This window comes from Triturus cristatus, chromosome 1_2 (genome assembly GCF_964204655.1).
Source record: "Triturus cristatus chromosome 1_2, aTriCri1.1, whole genome shotgun sequence".
NCBI classification, from domain to species: Eukaryota; Metazoa; Chordata; class Amphibia; order Caudata; family Salamandridae; genus Triturus; species Triturus cristatus.
The window spans coordinates 827,266,061-827,279,222 of NC_140580.1; the positions used below are offsets into that span (position 1 = coordinate 827,266,061).

The 13,162-nt window shown below is 46.7% G+C and overlaps 2 long non-coding RNA genes across 4 annotated transcripts in view; one reads left to right on the forward strand and one right to left on the reverse strand.

Moving 5' to 3' along the window:
- The window catches only part of LOC146868082 (uncharacterized), a 58,329-nt gene that overhangs the window by 30,459 nt on the left and 14,708 nt on the right, over nucleotides 1-13,162 (forward strand). The window lies entirely within an intron of this gene.
- The window catches only part of LOC146868083 (uncharacterized), a 35,564-nt gene continuing 23,152 nt past the window's right edge, over nucleotides 751-13,162 (reverse strand). For all 3 annotated transcript variants that reach the window (XR_014962411.1, XR_014962409.1, XR_014962410.1), the window contains exon 3: nucleotides 751-1,685. This is a non-coding gene — a long non-coding RNA (uncharacterized LOC146868083). The remainder of the gene's footprint in view (nucleotides 1,686-13,162) is intronic.

The following is a 13,162-nucleotide window of genomic DNA, read 5'->3' on the forward strand; positions in this document are numbered from 1 at the left end:
CATATATCCTAGAGAACATGGCAAAACAGATGTGGGGATGGGCAGAACCTGAGCTGTGCCTTACTTCTCTTGTCTCCTTATAATGTGCAATGAGCTGAGAGAGAAAGCCTTAAAGGATTCCCCAGGTGAGGTGCTTGGAAGAACACTGTTCTCTATGCAGATCATATAGTACTATACAACCTTGGATCCATCTGCTGGGTGATAACTACTAGGTCATCCTCTTCGAACTTCCACATGACCTTTTAAGATGAAGCAGTCCTCTGTGTTCTTGTGCCCACTGCTCTGTAGGCAGCCAGCTCAGGCTAATTGAACCCAAAGCTTTGGACATGAATGCAATTCATACGCAGTGCCGTATTACAGTTTCACTTCTCATCCACCACTACCGGGTGTCTAGTGCCCATTGTTTTGAGGGACAGGAGCAAGCTAATTACTCAGCTGCAGTACCACTACCACAACCAGTGCAGTGAATGCTCATAGGCCATATTAAACAGGGGCCTACACTCTTTAGGTGTCTGAGTAGCCTTCGCAAAAAAATGAACCATGCCCAGCACCAGGCCATGCAGATCAGACCTGCATGGTGTGTGACCAGCTAGACACAGAAACTGGATTTTTGTTCTGGGCAGGGGGTCTTTATGACATCTCACCATCCCTATGGACTCCTAGAGTAAATTCTTCTTCTCTGCTGCAGTACCCCTGACCAAAACTGCAATCTCAGACCATATTTTTCGCCTGAATCATTCCTATGGGGATATCACTATGTTTTAATACTGTATTCCTGTTTTAAAACAAGGGAATATGTTGAAGTGTCTGCTGGAGTTGAAGATAGCTTGGAAAGGAGAGCTATGTGATGAGCAACAATGAGCAAATCCTGCAAAAGGAAGACTGGCTGATGCTTTCTTTGCGACATACAGACACACCTAAACAAAATGTATTTTATACATTTTTTTATGTAACCTCATGGGATTCCTTCCACATAAATCATCACTATAATTACACACCAAAATAGAAATAATGTTTTTAGTTTCCCAAAAAATGCATTGTGATTTATTTCACTCTGAATAATAAAAATAATACTCTATAGCAATCATCAAAGAAGTAATTTGCTCAAACAGGCAACCTGATTTCAGATGTTGCTCCCTATTCTCTGATGGTGTAAACTCTGTTGGTGTTAGTTCATCCACGGTGTGAACTTAGCTATTGAGCAAAGAACTCTGTACATATTTTTTGGGGTAAAGGAACAATTCAATGTTTTGTACATGAGGCAGTATGGAGGGGGCAGCGAGAAGAATAGAAACGTTGTTTGTTGTTGAGTTCCAAGTCCAGGAGATTGCCCACAGCACGATAGTAGTGGATGAATCTTCGTTAGATGTTCAGGATAAGCACTAAATGTTAAATGCTAAATGTACATGCTGTGGAACTAACATCCGTTGACATCTGACATGTATTCGGCCTTTAGTGGACACTTGGCACCCCTAGACCAAGGTTTTATGAGTTGGGATCGGTGGCCATGTTCAACAATGTACCGCAATTTATTACAAGGTTTTAAGGTCAGTTCCAGAGGTCAGCCCTAGTCAGTGTTTCAGCCCTAGCACCAGTGCCTCTTGGAGGAAATTCCACTTGACCAATACGAAATGGTTTCTGCTCGATCTGGTTGACCCACATGGAGTTTTTGGACATTTATTGATCTGTAAATGGACAGAGAAAAAATAATTATTCTGGTTGAGCTATAATAAATTAAATCACAACACGCCATAATGTACCGATCATCTGCTCCACGATGATACGAGAATGAACTTGAACTTATCTTCATAGTCATTTGAGTGATGTCCAGGAACTGGTGTGCAGGCACATGGAATCAGTAGTGACCAGCTGCGGTCCATGCAGGTAACAGCGGTGGGGCAGTGGGGCCGGGTCAGGGGGGATTTTGGGGGACGATGTCGAGGGAAAATTAATTATTTATTCATTTTTCCCTCTGCATCGTCCCTCGAAATCCCCCCTAACCCGGCCCCACCGCCCCACCACTGTTACCTGCACGGACCGCGGCTGGGAATGGCTATCTGTGAGTGTTCAACTGGAATGTCTGCCAAAGAAACCATTGGTCAAAGCATATTTTGGTCACATATGATCGAGTTACCCAGTATTGTCTCTAGAATGACACAGGTCATGCAGCAACCCCCATCCCTGGAGCACAGACACAAACCTTTGGATTTGGATTCACACTGATGGCACACATTAAATAAGAAAATGAAAACTGGCAAAAGTGTTTGATTATCAAAAACACCCATGACATTTTGAATAAATTGCCCTTCGAGCATCACCTACCCTACATTGTAATAATTGAGCTCTGCCTAATAATCACCCATTCATCACCTGTGGGGAAAAGGTATCGGCCAGCCAAAAGATCATGGTGCCCACAGCATAGTGATCTCAACTGCTACACAAGCCCGGAGATCAACAACAGTAATCGAGTGCTGGTAAGCCGACAAGACTCCTTGTAATCTCGCAGGCACCGAACAAGGGAACAAAATGAAGCTCTACATTTATTGGCTAACTAACACATCCTGACAGCGAGATAATATAATAAGGATCCCTAAATATGTTTCTTACTTGAGTTTTGCGACAATAGTCTTTCGTAAATTCCAAAACTATTAATCTCCTCATACCCAAACTGGCTAAATCCTTGACCATTTGAGATGGGAGTGGACGGGTGGGCAAAAACCATTTTGCAACCTTGGTGTTAGAAGAAGATGCCAGACAATGCTGACCTCCGGCAATCTTAAGATATTCATTTGTTATGGCTAACGGGTTTGATACTAAGGGGCCTATTAGGATGGCGGGCGGACCTGAGTCCGCCCGCCCTCTTAGCGGGAACGGGACCACCCGCCTGCCATGCGGCGGTCCCACACCCCTGATCATGATGTGACTGCCACTGCGGCGGTCGCATCTGGCATTTTAACATTGCGGTGGGTGCTGCTGGCTGCAGCACCCGCCGCAATGGTAAAATGTCATGTTGTGCATTTCCATGCACAACGTGACAGGCACTGATCCCCACCCCCACGGGGGCCCACAACGGTCCCCCAAAGCAAATCCCCACCAGCCTTTCCACGGCGGCATCACTGCCATGGAAATGCCTTGAAATCACGACATCATAATATGGATGGCGGTGCCTGCTAGGCACCGCCACCATATATAAGCCCCAGCTCCGCCCGGCCGGCAATCCTAACAATTGCCGGCCAGCAGAAAAGCGGCGGACGGACTTTCCGTCCGCCGCAGTACCCACCGCCATCGTGATATGGCTGTGGGTAATTCACGTTACGATGGCGTGACGGTCGATTGTTACGCCATAGTAATCAGCCCCTTAGATGGTAATAAATGGTAATGCCTTCATATAATTGAAAAACTTGACGATTCCCAAGGCGAAAAAAAGACCATGTGAATGAATGCTGATGCTCTCTGGACGCCTGGACCCGCGTTGCTCTGATTGCAGGGCTGGCCATGATGAGTGTGAGATTGGCAGGCCTCTCCCTCCACTTCACAGAGCCCCCCTACATGGCAAACGCAGTTCCATCTTTGTGGTGTGCCTCTCAGACGAAGTAGAAAAAAAGATTAATAATGGAATAATGTATTTTAATTTTTGGGTTCTACATTTCCTGCAAACACGTTACAGCTGCAAATCAGTTAATAAATGCATGTAACAATTAAATAAATTATTGTTATTGTTAATATGATTATTATTATTATTGGTGTTGTTGTTATTAATATGATTATCATAGTTATGTGGATAAATAATAGAGCTATTCAAATTTTATGTTTGTCATTAATATATATAACACAAACAGCATATTAATGATAACAACAGGTGAGTACAATAATAATAACTTCTAATTATTATTGTTTACATTGTCATTATTTTCTTTATAATTTTGGTTATTGGCGCCATCGTTATAATTATGATTTACGTTTGAAAATAAAACAATATAAATAATACGAACAATATATTAACATTAACATGAACAGGCGATGACTATCATAGTTATGTAATAATAACAACAGAAATATCGCTTGTAGAAATCTAATCTAAAGGTACTTTGCCATTTGCTATTTCATCCATAATCGTTGCGTGTAAACTCTATTTCTATTTTTTTGCGGGGGGGGGGGGTTGCTACCAGGCTCCAGAAATATCTGCATTGCACTAATATTATAGATCACGTCTTAGGTTATAACTGTACGTTTCTAAATGCCCTGTATTGTTTCCCTCGTGACGAGATATGCAAAGTTTTCTGCCAGGATCCAGAGATTGATGCACTTCCCTGCTCCTGATTTCATGACATCACACATCCTATTCTGTTTACGGCAAGGTCCGTTAATGGGAGTACCCGACAGCAAAGCTGCACGCGCCTGTCGCGAGCGCTCGACGGCTGTATTTTCTTCACTCCATGCTGTTCTCTTTGACAGTCAGGCATCATCACCGCCCCCATTAGAAGCAGCAGACGAAGTTGCACGCGCCAGGGACAGCAGGCCCCTGAAGCGGCTGCAGACAGTTGCACGCGCCAGGGACAGCATGTCCCTAAAGCGGCAACGGGAGCCGCACGCGCCAGGGACCGCATATCCCTAAAGCAGCAACCGGAGCCGCACGCGCCAGGGACCAACTGCATCCCTCCGCAGCTAAGGCTCCGAGACATCGCTCTGATTGATGGGGGAGGGATGTAGTCGCTGAGTGCAAAAGAAGAAAATATGATTTATATATATGGGAAAAGAGGAATTTCATTGATGAAATCCGGAGATGTGTGAACAGAGGTGGTGTAGATTAATGACGCGAAAGATTTTTAAATGAGGATTGGTGTTTTTGTCGGGGGAAAGGTGGGAGCACTAGCGCCGAGGAAGGAACGGGCTGTCTGACTGTTCTTTAGGTAGTGAGATAAATCAATAATTATAGTTCAGTGGCCCCTCGTGCGTCTGGGCCCCAGTGCCACTGCACCTGTTGCACCATTCATTGCTACACCCTTCGGCGTGAGATGTCTATAACTGAGAAATGAGTGGCTTTTTTTTTTACAAACAAATATGAAGGGAATCTTTAAATGAGCAATGAGTGAGAGGTACTTGTAGAGGTGGACGGAAAAGGGAATTCATGGCCAAGAATCAAGTCAGGGTGGTCAGCTTGGCTCTAAGCGCGTAATTAGGAGCTGAGTCTTCAAGAAAAGCAGCAAAGTAATCATGATTTTTTTTAGTGAATAAGACGTACTTGTGCTAAATCGTCGTACAAATAAGCCAAGACATCTTAACATGTAGAAAATAATTCTTTATTTAACTGAGCATTCGTGTTTCAACTTCAGCAAGTGCCATAGTTTCAAGGTAAACATTTCCGAATGTGGAAGTTTTAGGCATGGCGTCTCCTCAGCCTCCAACCACACGCTTGGGGCCAAATTTGCAAAAAAGTCACGGATTGCAGCGCAGCACACAAAAATGCAGCGCCGCGCTGCGTGACAGGGAGGGAGCAGGAGAGCACCATATCTACAGAGTTATGGCTTTCTCCTCCCCTCTACCTAGCACCGGCCCTGATTTTAGATGCCCTGTGCCAGGTACACACCTTAGAGCAGATGTCTTCAAACTTTTTGATGCCGAGACCCCCCTGTCAAAAATATTTAGGCGTAAGGACCCCCTCCTGACAAAAAGTTCTAGAACTTGTTACTCCTCATCATTGACAACTATCAACAACCATAAACGCCCCCAATCCACATAGCAAATCATTTTTACAGTGGGGAAATAATATTAAACACTGTTTTATCAAACCAAAGGTCAGTGAGCATGGGGGCGTGGTCAAATGTGTGACTAAAACAAAGGGTTTAATTTATGAGGAATTGGGTTAGGGCACCGCCGCAAGTCTTCTTGCTTCGCTGTCCTATGTAGGGGTGGGCGGAATTTGCGAAATCCACTTTCACAAATTATCGCGAAAGTGTTTAAAATTATCGCAAACAAGCGGAAATATCGGGAAGATGCGGATTTTTTTTTCCCGCATGTTCGCGTGATTTTCTGCATGGTTGCGGGTCGCCAACTTACCCATGTGGTTGCTCGCGGGCGCGGCCATCTTGTTTTGAGTTGTCTCACGGTGCATGATCGCGAGAAGAAAGACGTGATCGAGCGACGCATGACGTCACTGCGGGCGCGAACTGTCGCGAGACAGCGCAAATGGCTAAAAACAATCCAACATCTCATGGAGAACGCGACCGGATCAAGAAAACTTGTGGGCGAAAGCAGGGAACCAGGTAAGGCGATCGCGTGCGCGCGAGAATGTATTTTACAGCGCGAGCACGAAACAAATTAACGCCAAGCTGCGGAAAGTGGAAATTTTGACATTTTCGCGCTCTCCGCAGAACGCAAAAATGTCAAATTATCGCAATTTCCGCGAACGGAACGAAATTTTCGCCCAGGCCTAGTCCTATGCCAATATGAAAAGACAGGAATGCACCTTATTTATGAAATATGGTGCATTTCTGTCCTTTCCCACTGAGTTGGTGCACAAATTGCTGCCTAATGCCAATGTAGGCAGGATCGTTTTTGTGCAGGAAGGGGCCCTTCCTGCACAAAAACAATCCTGATAGGGGTTTTCCTCTTTCTAGGTGAGCTGCAGAATGCACACATGGAATGAGGATAAAACAAGGAGAAATGAAAAAAATTCTCCTCGTTACCCCTGCTGTGGGGAGGTGTAAGGTTTTGGCACTGCCCCGGGTTTACATGGCTTTGTAAATCTGGGGCAGCATCAAAATCCATGGGTGTTGCATGGAAACACCCACTGCAATGCCCATGGAACACCTACTTGACAGAGTAAGACAGCGCAGTGACTTGCGCTGCTTTGTCCTACTTCATATCTACGAGGCCATGCAAAGCCACGCAGGGTGACTTTGCGTCGCCTCATAGATATGATTGATTTAGACAATCGCGCTGCCGAAGGTTGAAAAAAAGTGATGCTCCGGCGGCACAAGCCTCTCATAAATCAGCATCAAAATATGTTAGTTTTTGAGGTCTTTCACCATCAGGTAGCTACATAAAAAATAATGAGCAGCTTAGATGAAAAATACATTTTAAAAAGTTGTTACTCCGTGAGAAATGCACTGTAGTACATTCGGAAACCTCTATTAGTTAATGCACTGCCGAGGTCTGTGTGTAACCAGAGAGCACTGAAATAAATTTGGATGGTGCAGTGGACGATAGTGACGTGTATTTTTAGTGCTACGAGGTCACAGTCTGTGACAGAAAGCACTGTGAATGTTTAAGTCCTTATTTTATCACACACCTTATAAGATAGACTGCTCCAACCTGTGCAAATAGTTTTAGGATAAAATGGAGATTCCAAAATATAGATTTTTTTGCATAACTGTCCCTTCAACACCTCTTCAGGGGTGCTACGCACTGTGTAAATGCAATTACAAATAAAAGCATGCACTTCACAGCCCAGTTGTTAACTCTTCCTACTACCACCACAAAAAAAAAAAAATCTTTGGAGTGATGAGAGCAATTAAAGCCAGAACCGCTACCAAGCACCCTTTACATTTGCAAATTAACTTGCACATTTGAATTCCATTCAGGCAAGCAAGCACCCTGGCACGAAGGATTGTTTTGCCTGTCTGCCCGTCTTTTTACTTTCACAGCACAGGAGACTCAATTAACTTCATTTGAAGCATTGAAGAGTCTGGACAGTTGTTTTTTTCCTTTTTATATTCCAGACAGAAGTGAGTCCTGGAAATTCGCGACCCCCTTCCGAGGCCTCCAGGGCCCCCTTGGGGGTCGCGCCCCACAGACTGAAGACCTCTGCCTTAGAGCCATAGTGCTAGTGGGTGTGCCTGAGTCTACCACAGGTTTTACTGGAAGGGCAGCCTTCCAGTACAGAATACTATACATGGACATATTTTAAAACTTTTCCTACTTTACCTGTGCGCTTCTCAGTGCAGCATGCATGCAAAGTCGGAAAAGAAATGAGAAATAAAAGCCTCCTCTTAATGCTGCCATTCAAATGGTGTTAACTTATGGCACTAAACCCTGTCTACTCTTGTTTATAGATAGGGTTATTTGTCAAAAGGCTTGGGTGGTAGCATGGAAACGTCCATGTACCATCCATGTAATGCCCTCTTGGTGCCAAAGTTACTTTTAGGGTACTTCCCAGTGCAAAACAAGTTTTGCACTGGAAATTAAATTAGGACAAAAAACATTTTGTGCTGGTTAGTATCACTTTTGTGATGCTAACCCAGCACAAAATGTTATTAATTAATTCTACCCATTCATGTCCAGCTGTAACAATAAAACATACACATTACATTAATAGCGCACCTTTCCTCTCACCTCTGATGCAGTGCAGAGTGGCATCTCCTCCGTTATGGCGGAGGAGCGTTGCTCCACTGCTTTTGAGCTGTTCAAAGCACGAAACATAAAATGATAATAACGTTGCGTTATTATCATTTTATGCTTTGTGCTGCTTTGCTGGCAGGTGGGCGGGGCTGCTCTGCTCTTGGAGCAGGGCAGGGGAGGAGTGGTTTGCCCACTCCTAAGTGCACAATGACTGTTTGGTCAGCCCTCTCGGGCCACCCACACCAGTCATGCGCAATTTCCATGTTCTCCATGTAGACTGCATTACATATGGATGTTCCCTGCTTGGGTAGTGAGTTTGCCTCTCCCTATGGATACTCTTGGGGAATTACCAATCTCTTGAGTGGCCTCAGGGCCCTCTGCACATCCTCACTGTCAATGCAGAGGAGAAGTGCACAGGTTAGGAAGAGGTGCTGATACGCTGTTCCGGAACATGGGCTGGCCTGCCAATGCAGACTGAGGTGTGCGCACCGGCCCTGATGACGTTTCGGATATGTTTCCTGCCTGCTATGGCAGGGTGGAGGATGGGCCCCTGCACCTATGTCACAGTGGGTAGGTGCCCAGCCTGCCATCATGGGCTGATGAGCGTATACCTGCAATCCCAGAATTTGATCCCCTGGGTCTGGCCTGATGGTGCAGGCCTACATCTGTACGCTTTTATCCTTGGTGCTAGCGGCAAGGTCCCGGGTCTGCTGTCGTGGGCCGGGAGTGCGCAACCGTACCCGTGAGGGGGTCTACCCATGTCCAACTGGGCTAGCAGAGTGGTGTGCATGCACTGGCACTAAAAGAGCTCGGGCATGAGCAAGCCATGTGCTCGGGTTGTCCTTGCCACATTAAATTGCATATGCCCTTCTTACCATGTTAGGAAATGGCGCTGATTTCATGTTCTTAAACACAGGCCGACCTGTCATCGGAGACCGGTGGGTGTGCACTGGTAGCCATTGTGGGTAAACTCATGAGCAGCTTGCCAGTGTAGGCTGCTGTGAGTGCGCACCCACACCTATGGTGCCGGTGATTGCTTGTGCTGCCTGCCTACACAGGTTAGTGCATGCACACAGACACACGTATTGTTTAAACCCATGTCCAGACTGTTGTGCAGACTTGGGCCGGCGCATTGGCACGACTGGTGGTGGAAACTATGTGTCCCTCTTGCCAATGCAGGTTGGAGTGCGTAGTAGGGCACGTGCGCCCAATTAGTGAGAAATACCTATGTGTGTTTTCACTACCTATAAGGCCTGCTCTGCCCATAAGTTAATATGGGGAAATGGTTCACAATACTTCACAAAGCAATGGTGGATTGCAGTCGAGCAGCCTCATGATGTTTTGTATCAATAGATTCGCAGTGCCAAGACCTTTCCATTGGTGAAGGATGTTTAGGCATAACTCGCTTAGAAATGCTGCCTATAGAATATGGACTATTCTATGCTCCAAGAGTCTTGGGAATTGTGGTATCTGGATGTATGACGTTACAACGCATACATTTACATCGCAGTACATTACATCGCGGTTTTTACAACGCAAGTCGTTACAACGACTTGCGTTGGAGGGCGCTGGACTTAGGAGTAGTATAATTTACTATTCCAACTCCAGTCTACGTACAGTAGGGAAGGTGTTGGATAGTAAATTATACTATTCCTTGTCCTAGAGCGCCATCTAGCACAAGTCGTTGTAACGACTTGCGTTGTAAAAACCGCGTTGTAATGGCATCGCGATGTAATCCCCGCGTTGTAAACGATGTTTCCCGTGGTATTTAGCTCCAGTGGACACCAGGGGTCGGGGAGCACATCTGTGCATTCCCCAATCAACAGCCATAAAACATGGGCATCCCATGGGAACGGCAGACCTCTGCCAGTTGAGGGCTGAATGGGATAGCTTGAAGATAGAGGTTGTGAAACTTAGCCTCTAGGGGCCGAATCATGGCCCTACTAAAGATTAAGATCTGCATTCCAAGGCCCCATGCAGAAAGGCCTACAATTTGGGGAAAAGATCTGTGGTTCAATGGGAAAACCCCTAAACCACCTGGACTTCAAAGACACATTGCAGTATAACTACGGATGCCACCTTTTAGCAAAAGGGACGTGGGACTGGAGAACCCGGACTGCGTGGTGCACATTGTCAGAGGACTCTGTTGTGCACATGAAGGACAATTGCCCAAAGAGAGACTGACTTGGACTGAGGACCTGGTTAAGTGTGATGCCCTGAATTGTGCTTTCCTAGGGCCCGACAGTGGGCCTCCTGTTCTCCTGGAGATATCAGGGACATTACAGATCTCCCCCGAGGGACCTTCACCATCTACCTGTGAATTCTGGAGAGCAGTGCCATCTCAAGTGCCCACCTCTGCTAATAAATCCAAACTGGTAGCGTGGTGTGAGCGCAAACCTAAGGCTTGTGTCTGGAGACTGAATTGCCTAATGCGAAGCCTCAGAAATCTTGCCCGTGTCTGAGGTGTGTGGTGACCATACTGAGGGAAACGCAACACTCAAACATCTAGTGATGGTGAGTGGATTCACTGGTTGCAAGACCCGGCATGGGCCGTTTCATCCATCGTGCCACATTTCTCTCGTGCGACACACCAACTGCATGCTCATTGCGTGCGCTGTCCGACTAACAGGGCGCGGCGACCCTTGGAGGTGGGGAGCACCTCATGGGGCTCTGCTGAACTTGCGCCTGTTTGTGTGTGACCGGACTGGTCTGGTGCAACCTGTATCATCATGTACAGGACGTTGTGTCTCATTTCCAGAGAGGTATGGAATTGCAACTCTTCACTGTGTGTGTGACCGGCATTGCCTAGTGCAATCCAACTCAACGTGCACCAGCCATGTGCTTCCTTACCAGGGAGATGTGAAATTTCAATTAATCGTGTTTGATATCTGAAGGGCCTGGTGCGACTCATTCCTACATGCACCAGTCACTGTGCCCAAGTTGCCTGGGCATGACCCAGACCATTGTACCGATCGGGAGCCTCATCCTACCGAGAGGCTCCGCTGTGTTGCTCCCCATTCATCAGTTGCTCCATTGTTGACCCTCCCCGCGGCGGACCAACTGCCTTCTCCACACGTGGCCCTCCTGAAGACATTGTAGCACCAGGTAGAAGCGAGAGAGATTGACTGGGTTGAAGAAACACTTCCAAGACAGTTGGAAGCGGATCAATAGACTGCGTTACTCCTCTGTCTTTTGAGACCTGTGGGTAAACTTCCTGAGTGGCTGCTAACCTCTCACTTGTTTACGTCTAGCTCATAATAAAAACTGTTACATATTCCCACCTGCTTTCCGAGGACCCAGACTAAGTGTGACTTTGACCGTGTGCGGCCCAGTGTCCGGAAGGCGGGGCTGGTTATCTTCCATTCGGGGGGGGGGAGGACATTAGGGTTGAACTGAGGGTGGAGAGAGGCTTAGGCCATGGGGTCTGCAGATGCCTAACTAAACACCTGCTGAATATCAGTGGCACCGCATAGGGGGCTGAGTGTATATGTGTATGTAAGAGTGTGCCTTATGGACTGGGTGATACATTTCATACTGCATTGTGGAGCAGATTGAGTGTGTATGGGTGAGAGTGATCGTGTGTGGACCACCTGTGATTCACGGCACTGGCCGGTGGTGCTGCCTTATTTGTTGATCTGTGCCAAAAGGAGAATACCTTTTGACATTGTGTTTCTACAGCGTGGCTTTGCCCGCGGTGCTGCTAAAAAGTGTTCTATGTTTTGTGCATGTACATAATCTTGACATTGTGCACCACGTAAGTGTGCTCTTTCTCAATTGGGGGGAGTTAGATAAGGGATTGTCCATACTGTACATACTAGTGAAAGCATAACCATCACGTGGGCATGGTACGGCTAGTAATATTTCCGATTGTATTTTATTCCCAAAAGTATATGATGATCATGTTAAAATGATTGAATATGTGTGCTGAATATAAACCTTTTTTCATATACATCCTGTGTGAAGGCTCTTTTGTAAAGCTCAGTGCATTTATCACAAGTGGCTACTGTGCCTTTGCTTTACACATTGCCTCTGTCGTGAGCCTAATTGCTCAGTGCCAAGTTACCCAAGGTTGAGCATCGGTTATACAGTGAGTGTAGTCACCTGCCCTTGACAGGAGTGGTAGTACTGCCTGGCCGGGGTCATCCCATCACCCAACCAGACACTGCTAGTTCCAACAGGAGCACATAGAGTTCATAGCATATCTCCACTCCTCATTCTGATTAACCACACTCGGCACCAGGCATACCCCTGCCACTCACTTAGCCACTCCTATCTTGATGGAATGAGATGAGAAATTTGCTGTTTCTCAACCCAACCCTATAAGGGTGGCCTTAGACCAGGGGTCTTCAAACTGTGGGGCGCGACCCCCAGGTGGAGTGATGCAAAGGTGGTCGCGCCTTCCCAGTCACACTTCTGCCCAGGCCCAAGGGCTTCAGCCCCCCCCCCCCCCCCCCCCTTCCCCCGTCCTGTGTCTCAGCCCGGGCTGCTGCAGTGAAACTTGAGCTGCTGGGGCTCAGCTGGGCAGTGTCTGGATTCCTATCTCCGGCACCCCCGTGTTTTTTCACAGGTCTTTAAAGACCATTTAACATGCCTTTGTAAACTGCTTACAGAGGCTTAGGTTTTTTTGCTGGTTCCAGTACCCCCTGGGTCCCCACTGTGCCATTTCCTTACATTTGGATTTTACATTCACTGCCGTAGTGTGAGAATGCATTTCATGGAAAGGAATACAAAGTTGGCTTCCTGGGGGCGCCGTGAGTGAAAGTTTATTGTGCTTTTGAAGCACCTGCTGCAGCGTTTCTTTCCCCGGCAATTACCAGGCCTC